Source organism: Schistosoma haematobium, chromosome 1 (assembly GCF_000699445.3).
Source record: "Schistosoma haematobium chromosome 1, whole genome shotgun sequence".
In the NCBI taxonomy this organism is placed as follows: domain Eukaryota; kingdom Metazoa; phylum Platyhelminthes; class Trematoda; order Strigeidida; family Schistosomatidae; genus Schistosoma; species Schistosoma haematobium.
The window spans coordinates 86,375,336-86,387,555 of NC_067196.1; the positions used below are offsets into that span (position 1 = coordinate 86,375,336).

Here is a 12,220-nt window from a genome sequence, read left to right on the forward strand (position 1 = left end):
TTGAGATAATTTTTAATTTGGCCATTTGTGAATGAAACTGTTTTTGTCTAAAACGTAAATTATGCATTAATTTTGAAGTTCGTTCCATGATGATTATTCTTTTTTTCTTCTTTTTCTTTTTCTCTTATTCTTTTTTCTCTTTTTTGTTTTGTTTTCTTTTAATGATTTAATTAAACGATTTTTGTAATTCTTTAAATGAATTAAATGGATAATATTTTAAATGTTATCATAATTATTGTATATTGAATTGTGTCTATGTTTAAATTTCATTGGTTTACAATACATGTCTTTAGAAAAGAATAATTTAACCAATCAAATGAATGCAATTGAATATTTTTTTAAAATTTTGACCAATCACATGATTCTGGGATTTACTGTGTTTTTTAAAAAAAAATAATAAGTTGATGATTCTCATAGTATACTACTGACTATTACTACTATTACATTAATTATTTTGTTTGATGTTAATTAACAAATGATCCCATGTGACTGATTTTGTACAGAAATATAATTAATCTTAAATGTTATACCTAATAAATAATCAGCATCCGTTTTTAACTTAATATTTAATGAATAATGTATCGACATTGAAAACGATAAGAGCTAGGTTTATAACTCACTATGTACATTGTTGTGTCCTACGGTTCAACAAATACTCATCACATGATAAAATTGCTACTCATAATACTGATTTCTATAATCTTATTCTTGTGCTAAACCAATAATGCATCAGCAAGCACTAGTAAACTTAAGTTCTCGTCCAATGCAACCCATTCAGTCTAGAACAAAAATATCAGCTACCATGTACGTCATTTATATACAAATAGATCAGACAGTATCACAAGATCAAGCCAAATATGTCTGCATGTGATACTGTAAATAATTGAATGGGAACAAATTAAGAATGATAAATAGTATAACAGTAGCCAACAGATCAAATGAAAGCTTATGATAAAAAGAATATGAATATATGTATAATCTAATTACGTAATAATCAATCAATTAGAAAATATGCAATACTAGTCCATAAATAACTCCTAGTAGTTACTATACATTTATTCTTCGTTCAGATATAACATACATTAACACTAAGATGTAGGTAGATTCACATAGTGAATGTTTAAATGTCAGTTACTATATTAGGCCCATAAGAAATGTTCTAGATTCTGGACAATTCAATTCGTCCACTCTCCTTAAGCTACATTTTGACTTTGTGAATTACTGACTTATCAATTTTGACTGTTTTTATGTTAGTGTATGTGTGCCCTTCTTATCCCATTCATCACATGTCTGTAACGTACTTTTATCTGGCTATAAATATTGATTAAAGCTTGATTAAATGTAGTCGGTATACATGCCGTCTCTACTGCGCAGCATTCCGCTTCACTCTCTTCACTTCGTCCCTCTGATTGCCTGTCCAGATCAATGATTGTACAAGATATAATTAATCGAAATCCATTCTCATATTTACCTTATTAAATTCCGTCATTCAATAACGCGATTTAAGTAAATAAATATATACGAAAATAGTCAGGATGTATATTTCTACAGCAATCAATTATACGATCTAACTGGAGTGAGATCTCGAGCTACAAAATGTTAGACTGCCACACATTACCCTATATACATTCAAATTCTAAATTTTTAAATATCGGTCCAAAAAGCTCTAAAAGTGCAGTGATTTCAGTACACAAACAATCATCAAAGATAATATTGGATGATAGTGAAAGTATAACCAAGTGTGAATGAAAACAAAAACTGAAAACCGTGAATTTCAATTGATGTAATTTAAACTAATCATGCTTCTTATAAGGTTTTGGATTTGATCAATGTCCACAGCGTTTAACTAGGACAAAATAGCTGTGCAGTTCTACATTCAATTCAAGTACTTCTTGATTAATTTCAGTGTGTAATTTTAACCATACTCAATTATAACTGTGTTCACCATAAACTATATAACGACAGTGACGAATTATTTGTCATAAAGTTCTAAATATGGATTATAAACTAATTGGATGAAAAATAATCATTTTTTTGACGTTTACTCATCAGTGTAATACGTTCAGAAATACATCTGAATTTTTAAAATACTATAATGAATTACGAAGTATGTAAGGTAGTGATAGGGAGTTGAAAAAATGTGATGTACTTTTGTTTCGTTATAAATGTTGCTAAATGAAAGTTATCTGAATTCTTGAAGAAATTTGTGTTTCCCTAAAGAATTCACATGCCTGAGATTTAGTTTCACAGTCAGAGAAATCAATACTGAACTATCCAGGCTGCATTCGATCACCTGTTTGACTAAAATATTTATACTAGTTTATTGGTGGGTAATAGTCGATTTCATACTTGTCGATAGCCAGCGTCTTTCTGATTCTCTTCATCCACTCAATATCAAAATAAGTCACTTAGATTAGTTTCAAAACTACAACAGTATTGATAGAATTCTATTATCATCAAAGTACCAGATATACACGACATATATTACTATATTGACTAATAAAACAAGATATGTCAGTTCATCATCGTAGGTCGGAATCGAGTCATCTTTTTACATGTTAGAAGGTATGTTAGAGATTTATTGGAGGAAACACCCGTCATTTGTTGTGATTTTTTTTCATTGAGTAGGTATCAATATCATATAAGCCATATCTTAAATGTCAAGGATAGTTTTAATTGCTTGTAAAGCTAACGAATGTTTCAAGATGAGAATTCATATACCATGAAAAATATCTTTTTGAATACTGAGTTGTCAAATAATTGTCAAACACGAAGTTACAATTTTATTCATAACTTACTGTATAAAAGTGGTTAACTTTTAGTGTTATTATGTGAAAGTATCATGGAAGTCTTCAGAATGAATCTCTTTATTATTTAGTGGTTAAACTGTGTATCTGATTTTATTTCCGAATAGACTACAGTTATATGAACGGTTAAGGAGTAGCCAAATAGTAAGGGTGTTCAACCTTCGGTCTTCAAGTCACATGTTCAAGCCGTACTCTACTTATTTCTGTTTGGGAAACCGAATAATATCATTGGTCATCACGTTTAGAGTGTGGTTCATGCCCAAATATTTGGCGAATGAGTTAATCCAATATCTTAATTTTATGTCCGAATGACTCAAGTCAGTTTTTTAACCATTAAAGCTAACTAGCAATATGAAATCACCAACGGTATTCAAAATAAATTGAGTAATATTACCTGCAAACTTTCACCATGTAGGTAACCTACTGTAATAATCTTGTTCAATTTGATGAATAATATTATTTTCACTTTATTTTTGTATGAAACATGATATACTCACTTAACATACAGGACAATCATTGTGAAGAAGATGAATTTAGACCTTTGAACATTCGTTTAAAAAAATATGATGGTTCAATAAGATATATTTTGAGACATTTATTTAGTATAATAGATATATAATAATAATAATATAATAGATATCACTAACTTCTAGTCTGAGCCATGTTGGTAGATGCAGACTACTTGGTTGGGGTCCGCGTGACTATCGTAACCAATGGTTGGAGACTCTTGGTGACATGGCTCAGAATCGATCACAATGGCGTAGGTGTATACACTCCCTGTCTTCCCTTAAACTAAGAGATTAAAATCACTTCATATCTTTCTTTCTATGAACCAATTCTTTCTTCTTGTACTATATCTCTATATGCAATCTTTTTTTTATATATTACCACCTTTGACCTAACCAATGCTATGAATCCGGTGTTCATCTTGTTGTGCTGATGCGGTATGGCAACCTGGACCGATGCACATATGTGCCTGGTCCTACGTTGTAGCTGACTGACATCTGACAAAGGTCGAGTTCAAGCAGAAGAATTGATAAAATGTAGCAAATAGTAATTAGTGTTCAATCTAACTTTGTAATTTCTTAAGAGAAGAAACCAATTGTTTCATATATTATTGAGCCAAAAATTTATAACTTTTGAGGTAACCACCCTAATTATTGTTTGATATGATGAAAAGTCAATATTCGATTGATCAACTCATTATGAGTTTTGGTTCGAGATTATTTCCGTTTTGATTCAATGTAATGATTACTCAATGTAGTATTTGTATTCTTGTATAATATACGATATTCTTGTATTCCATTAACATGAACTATGCTCACTATGTGATTTGTTGTAACTCTAAGTATTTTTCATATATGTGATTTTATCCTAATTATTAATCAAAATGGGTGTACAATCAATATATAAATGAGTGTATTTTCTACTAGAATCGTCGTCGTCGTGTTTTGGGGTTAACAAATCTTCACTTATATCAATCTTTGTGTTCTTACTTTCGCGTCGTGGGAAATGCAGAGGTCCCTCGTTCCGAGTATAAGTGATAAGCGTTTCCGACACAACAATCAGAGACGACCAGATACAAAAGTAGCATTAAAAGAGCCAAGACAATAAACATTCAAACGACAAGATGAGTGTAAGCATAAAACTAACAAGATACTCTCACATTAAAAATAATTTCCCATTGTTTGAATAAGAAAGAATAATTTGAAGAGTTAATCAAATAGAAGTGTATAAAGATTTCACTGAATGACTGAAGTTAAATAAGTAGATTGTTAGATTTTTAAAATCACAGTAAAGACTCAGTATTTTTGAAAAGTTTCTAAATTAGATAACTATTTCTCTTTTTTGTGAATAAAATTATCGGTGTGACTATAATTTAAGGATGACCTTTGAGCAACACTCAAGTGACCTTGGAAGTGTCTACCTGCTTACAATGACTAAATGACGGTGATAAAGCAGTATGAAAAATAAGAATTATAATTTACAGTTGATGGTTAAGGTTAAGAATTAGATTTAGGGTTTTTCATCATGAACTGACATTAACTATAATGCCAAAACTCTATTTATCTAAATGGATGTGAATGAATTTCGCGCCAAAATCGAGGACATGTTATCATAAATCTGATTGGTTCATCCATCAATTATAGTCTTACCAAATTATTTTTTTAAATGATGTTAGTTCTGTAACGAAGTTCATCTTTATTAAAACTCATCTTTATGAAATGATGATCCGTTTCTTTAAATAAATAAAAAATACTGAAAGATCATCTGATCGAACAGATTTTTCTCTAAAATAAAAAAAATAAACTAAAACGTCACTTGATTGTTAGTTTTTTTCTTTTTTCTTTTTCTTTTTCAAACCATCATCGTTTGTTTATGTCTGCTGTCATGTCAACTTTTTTCTTGTTTCTAGTTGTGTAAAAAACAAATATTCAATTGTAAGTTGTTGTTTTTTTTTAACTTAATGACAAAATAGCATATTTTGTTACATTGAAATGTAGTTTTTGTAGGAAAAAAAATTAAATTAAAACAAAGTTGATACAATTTATAGTAGAAATCTTGAATGTCATTATTTGGGAAAAGAAAATACAAACAAACAAATAAATAAAGCAACTTTCAAATGAGATTTACAAATTATTATCAGTAAAACAATGTAAGAAAGTGTTAAGTCGGCTTTTCGAGAACTGCAACAGAGGCTCCAGAGGCTCCAGAGGCTCTAATGTAGCCGAAGAGTCCTAGCCAATCAGAGCATGGTGGAGCTTTCTAGAATGTCAACATGGCGTGCTACTAATGGTCAGTAGCATAATATGTCTTTTAGCGGATTGGCCAAAATATGATGTTGATTTAACAAATGTTAACATTTATAAATACCCGTGTTTTTTTGTCCAAAAATGAACCTTTGGAGTAAAGTGTTTTTCACTTATTTTGCGCCTTTTCTCTTGAGTTCAAGTCGCTGCGTAGTTCTAGCTTTCAGGTTACCGGTGTAGCTTAGGAACCGAATAAAGCGTTCAAATTAACAAGATTTATCAGAAAGTATATTTCATAATTTTGTCTTATGTATAACCATTTAAACGTAAGTTGAAGCTGAACAATAAGAAATGTTCAAGTTATTGTGAAGTCACTTCACGTAATATCAACATACAATGTTGTCTACGGAACAATGTTCATTTATTTATTTATTTATTTATTTATTTAAACACAAAAACATTGGTACAAGGAGGTAACAAACAGATAGGCGTCATATACATCATTCGATTTGCGTGAGTGCTGAGATATTGTCCAGGTACCCAAACTGGTAAAGATGGTTTTCTTTAGAAGACACACACTGAGCACTTGACTTAAAGGTCTAATGCACAAAACAGTGGAGCAACTTAAGGAGATATGGTAGCCGGTGACTAATAATTGGTTTATACACCATTTGTTTCCTTAGGATCCGAAAGCCCATGTACAGCATTGGTTTGGAGTCAGGGTTCTCCAACTCGTCTAGGTGGATCCTCCGTATCCACCAACCCGGTAAAAGTACTAGACATTCGCTTTTCGTCCTCTCAATTTCTTCAAATACACCCTGGCTACGAGGAGGAGGTGAGTAGGACTTCCCAATCTAGATAGAAATACTCAGTCACGTTTGCTTAAGTCAAAATGGCTCACATGACTCTCTTCTTCGCCTACTCCACTTCGTTTATGTGATCGTCTGTCTGGATCAACGATTGTATGACATAATTATTTGAAATCCATTCTCGCACTTGACTTATTTAATTCTATAATTCACTAACACGATTTGAATCGATGATTATGTGTGAGGGTAGCTGAGATGTATATTTCCATAGCAATCATTCAAAAGGATGGAAATTCCACGGTAACCGGACAGTTACTTTTATATAAATTTGAAACAGTTTAGCGGTATAAAAGTGCAAGTTTACATGGAACTAAATTTACAACATACATAGATTTCATGATTGTAAGACATTCCGTTCTTCATAACTTTTCTTCAATTTGTTTTATATGTGTCTATGAGTAAATATTGATGAGAAACCTTTGTATAGCATGAAAAATCTATTAAGTCTCCTTTTGTTTACTGATGTTCTTTCTCAACTGAAAACAGTCATTTAAATCGCTATATTTCCCATGTATTTAAAAGAATCAACGTCTTACAAGGTTATAAATAACAAGAATAATTAAACAGATTTCTGATTGTGTTTGTAGGGGCTGGTACTACGTCAAGCCCACATAGGTTATTTTAGACTCGGAACAGATTATTCTATTCATTCTTCTCAAACCACATTTTTACCCTGTCACTTATTCGCTTATCAACCTTGACTGTTTTCAAGTAAGCATATCTGTGTACATTTCTTACCTTACTCATCACTTGTCTGTAACTTATTTTTGTCTGACTATACATATCAGATCACATTTGGCTGAATTGAGTTGGTTCACTCGCCCTCTCTATTGTGCGTCATTTTGTTTTGCTACACTTTCGGATCAACGATTGTATGAAAATACATATTGAAAACGTCATTCTCATATTAGTTCTGTTATTCACAAACGCAAGTTCAGTCGATGAATATAAACATGGATTGGTGACATGTATATTTCAATAACAATCAGAAACGATCTAACTGGAGTCAGATTACGTGCCATTAGAAGTTTAAAACAGTAGCATCAAATAACGGATTATTGCAAAGAAATCTACGTCAAAACTTCCAATATTGACTTACGAAACTAGTTTTTAACATTAAGACACAACAGAGAACTGAATGTATCCTAAATCAATCTTGATTAATACTGTAGCGGCTGGTGCTATACCAAGCCCACATAGGTTATTCTAGCTTCTGAATAGACCAAATTATTCATTCTTCTCAAGCCACATTTTGACCTTGTCAATTACTCACTTATTAAGCCTGACTGTTTTTACATCATCGTATGTATGTTAATTACTTACTCTATTCATTATGTGCCTGTAATATATTTTTGTCTGGATATAAATACTCATTCACGTTTGCTTAAGTCAAGTTGGCTCACATGACATCTCCGATACGTTTTATTCCACTCTCTCTTCTCCGCTTTCAACACTTCGTTTCTCTGATCGTCTGTCTGGATCAACGATTATATGAAATATAGGTATTTGAAATCCATTCTCGCACTTGATTTATTTAATTCTATAATTCACTAACACGATTTGAATCGATGATTATGTGTGAGGGTAGCTGAGATGTATATTACCATAGCAATCATTCGTACGATATAAATGGAGTCACATACACGAGAGCCACGAAATTACAAGTAAACTGTTTGATTTACATCCCACGGTCAAAATGTGCAATCTATCAATCTAAAATGCACACTGAAATAAAGATGATGTGGTGTTTTTGAAGTATGCGGCAAGCCCATTTGACCACTGTATCATTCGTCTACTCATTGTAATTCAGACACTTAATTCATCATGTTAATTTCTGTGTGCATTTCAGACTCTTAATTCATTATGTTAATTTCGGTGTGTACGATCGAATGCATGTCTGTACATTAACCCTTAAGCTATTCTCCTATTGTTTGCAATGTGCAGATAATCGATAATTTATCCACACCCGATTAACTCTCAAAAATATATATGGATTTTTTAACACACACTCACTCACTTTGTTTCATCGTGTGCTTGCTCGCTGTAGGCTTGCGGATTTTTATTAATCATTAACAATAAATTATCTCTACAGCTGGTGTTCAGGCTTCTGAATAATCTCGAGTAAATCCGTAGTTCTACTAGGAGATCAAGCCTACCTTAAATACTCAGTTTACGGAATATTATTTATTGGAGTCAGATATTGAGGACATTAGCCTCAACAAGTATATGACTAATTCTATTTCTTATCGCTTATTAATAACAACTTTATGTGAAAGCATTTGGAGAGGGAGAACTGGTTCGCCCTACTCTCGACGGTACCAGAGCATTTAAGGGCTCTTCGGAACTAAGATGATTACTTTTATTTATGAAAGCTCCATTCAAAATGTATATTTGAAGTTAGAACTAAACATCATGGTTACTTTATGCATGCTCTAATTCCCTAATGTAGCAGTTAATTCTAAACTCGATATCTTTATATTGACCTTAAATCTTAAATTCTATTTCTAATAAACTCTAATCCTGAAATCTAAACTCTACATTCTAATTCTAACCCTACATACTAATCCTTAACCATCAAACTTACTCAAAATCCTAAATCTTAGTTTATTTATTAAAAATCATTCATTTCCATTTATTATTTCCTGGCTAGCTAACTATCCTCACAATTTTTCTAGATCACTTAAAGAGTTGGTCAACCACAGCTCTTATAATACAACTTTAGTTAAAACAAACTACATATTTTACATTATTATAACAAAAATGAATATAATTTTAAATTAGGTATGAAACACCAGTTGGTTCTAATCTATATTCGATTACACTTTTTAGATTTCAAGGCAATCAGTAAAAGAAAGTAGCATATAAATATGTTAGTCGGGCAGTCAGTAACAACGCAAGTTGGCAAAAGCTAGTCGAGCCTTCTGCATCCGTGCTGAGACTTCGTCACACACCAAATCACAAGGGCTGATGAGACTTCCAAGATAAGTGAAGCGGTCGACATGCTCAACTACTTCATTCTCTTTCATTAGTTCGGGTGTCGATGCAACCCGATCCTGAAGCAACATTTTGCATGTAAGATGCAGTTATTCCTTTTTCACATAATATTCATTGTATTATCAAAACATTTGACAGGTAAAACTTTAAAAATCTTAGTTAAATTTAAGAATAATAACAATATTACAGATATGAAACTAGTAATTTCCATTAATTGTCTCGGACTTGATTATTCCTACATTTCTATACCAATTACTTTCTCTTTCCATTCTACCCTCCTTGATATTCTCAACATTCTGCTGCCAGATATTCTATTCCTGATTAACGTTATATACTACTTATGTCGACATAAGTAGCACACACCACAATAAATTATTCGGCGAGATTATAATTTATGGACGACTTTTCAACGAATCTCAAGTGACCTTGATAAATGTTAGCCGATCAGTAACCAATCAGTATTGAGTAAAATTATATTATACAAAACCAACGAAAGAAAGTGGATGCACTTGTTTTATATGGTTCAAAAACTTGTCAAGGTTAGAAAGAGGTTCAGAGGTTCTAAAATCGTAATGCATGTAGTAGAGGAAATCATCCATATGGCTACAGAATAGTCGGCGTCTGAAGCCATGATAAGGTCTCAACAACACTTTCAACTTCTTTCACATAGCTTCAGTGTTGTTTGAATGCACTCCGATTGTTGAGTACACAAAATGCCACTTGTAGATAACGACACGATGCACATAACCAAGCCTATGTCGGAGTCTGTACGCTCTCTCTCTCTCTCTCTCGCTGTGTGTGTGTGTGCGCTCATCCATATATATTTTAGTACCTGGCCGCAACCAGTGTTACTAGTGCTTTAATTATCCAGTTCGCGATAATTGTCATAATTTGCCTTAGTTAGGAATTATACATAGGGCTTTCATCACGAACTGATATAAGCTATAATGTAAAAACTGTTTAGCGAGATGGATGAATGACTTTCGCGTTAAAATCCGAGACCTATTATCTTATACCTGATTCGTTCGCCGTTTTATTTGTTATAGCCGCTCAATAATCACGTTTTGTATGAAATCCGCTGTGAACCGATCGTACGTTAGCATCAGATACTGAAGTTGGCACCGTGACCTAGAGATCCCTCAAACACTTCTGATTTCAAAAATTATAGTCACGCCAAAAAAATGAATTAAAACCCGGTTGTTTAAAAGACTAAAACTATTGAATTAGAACTGAGTCAGAGATATGATGTAACAATCAATCAAAAGAGTGAAAGAGTTAGAAAAAATTAAATGATAAAACGACATACAATTTGTTTTACCAATGCAATGAACATAATACCAACTGTTTCCTTTAAAACATAGAAATCAGGTTTCTAAAGACAAATAACAATCGCTTTGACAAAATTCAGAATATTGGGGCTTAGTTGCTCATTAATTATTTTATGTTCATGTGAGTAGTCATAGCACCTATCCTTCATGTGAAAAAATACACTAAAACTGGCTAAGATAAGTTGAACAGAAATGAACTGTCTTCAAATTTTTGTGTGTTTTAGTTTCTCGAAATCCAATGCTTCTAGTTTCATATTTCAAGATCAGTTCATACGTTATAATCAGAGTGGTTCAACATACTTCATGATTAAACACTGAAAGTTTATATTCACTTGGTATTGTTTGTTTGAATTATCCCGTTGATGTTTAAGACTGCGATTGATCAGTCTCATGTTGGCATGTGTGCATACTGTGTGCATATGGTACTGGGTTCGAGTCCCAGAATGAACATCAACTCAGATGCAGGTACATCCAGATAACGAGTCCTAAATAGAACTAAACGAGCGTCCTCGATTCCATTTTTAGTCACTATCGATCACTGAAAGTTTATCCCTAAATAAAATGCTTCATTTTTACTACAGTCAATTATAAATCGAATATTTACATTATATCAATGGTTAAGATCATGAGTCAGTTGAAGCTAGACCACCATGGAAAACCTGCAAGCACTGGACGGTCGTTTCGTCCTATTGTGGGACTCCTCAGCAGTGCGCATCCACGACCTCGCCCCCTGAGAGATCCGAACCCAGGACCTACTGGTTTCACGCGCGAGCACTTAACCACTAGACCACTGAGCCGGCATCCAACGGTGTTAATGTCTAATTTCAACTAATCCCCGAAATTGAGCGACACTCACTAAAGACAATGGTGAATGTGTCGCTCAATTTCGTGGATTAGTTGAACTTAGACATTAACCATTGAAATTACTACAATCTCCACAAAACCCATCTGATATTCACATTATATCTTAACAAAATATGATTTAACCAAACTGAAGAAGAAAACACATATTATTCTACTTTTTTTCTTTTAAGAAACGGTGAAAAAGAAGAAAAGTAATCAAGATAAAATATTTATCAATATGGTATGATCTTGTATTAGTTTTGTATAGTCTGTTTCAAACAGATAATCACAGTGCACATAAATGATTTTTACAAATATTGTCATCATGTATATATAATTTAATGATTGGATCCATGAGACGATTCAAGCTAGACCACCTCGGAAAACTTGGAAGCACTAAGTGGCCGTATCATTCACAGGGCGGGATCCTGGATGTGCACTGCTGAAGAGTACCATAATAGGACGAAACGGCCGTCTAGTGCTTCCAAGTTTTCCATGGTGGTCTAGCTTGAATGGACTCAGTAATTCAATCATTATATGTACATATATATTGAGATTGTCATGATTTGATTAATAAAAGTCTTTTACATTTCAGAATTAAATCTACCATACAGATAGAATGTTTAGAT

The 12,220-nt window shown here is 32.6% G+C and overlaps 1 protein-coding gene across 1 annotated transcript in view; it reads right to left on the reverse strand.

Moving 5' to 3' along the window:
* MS3_00002346 (uncharacterized protein) overlaps window positions 1–886 on the reverse strand; it is a 35,317-nt gene extending 34,431 nt beyond the window's left edge. The window contains exon 1 of the mRNA XM_035732481.2: window positions 621–886. The gene's annotated coding sequence lies outside the window, so the exon portion shown is untranslated. The remainder of the gene's footprint in view (window positions 1–620) is intronic.
* Window positions 887–12,220: the final 11,334 nt, after the last annotated feature.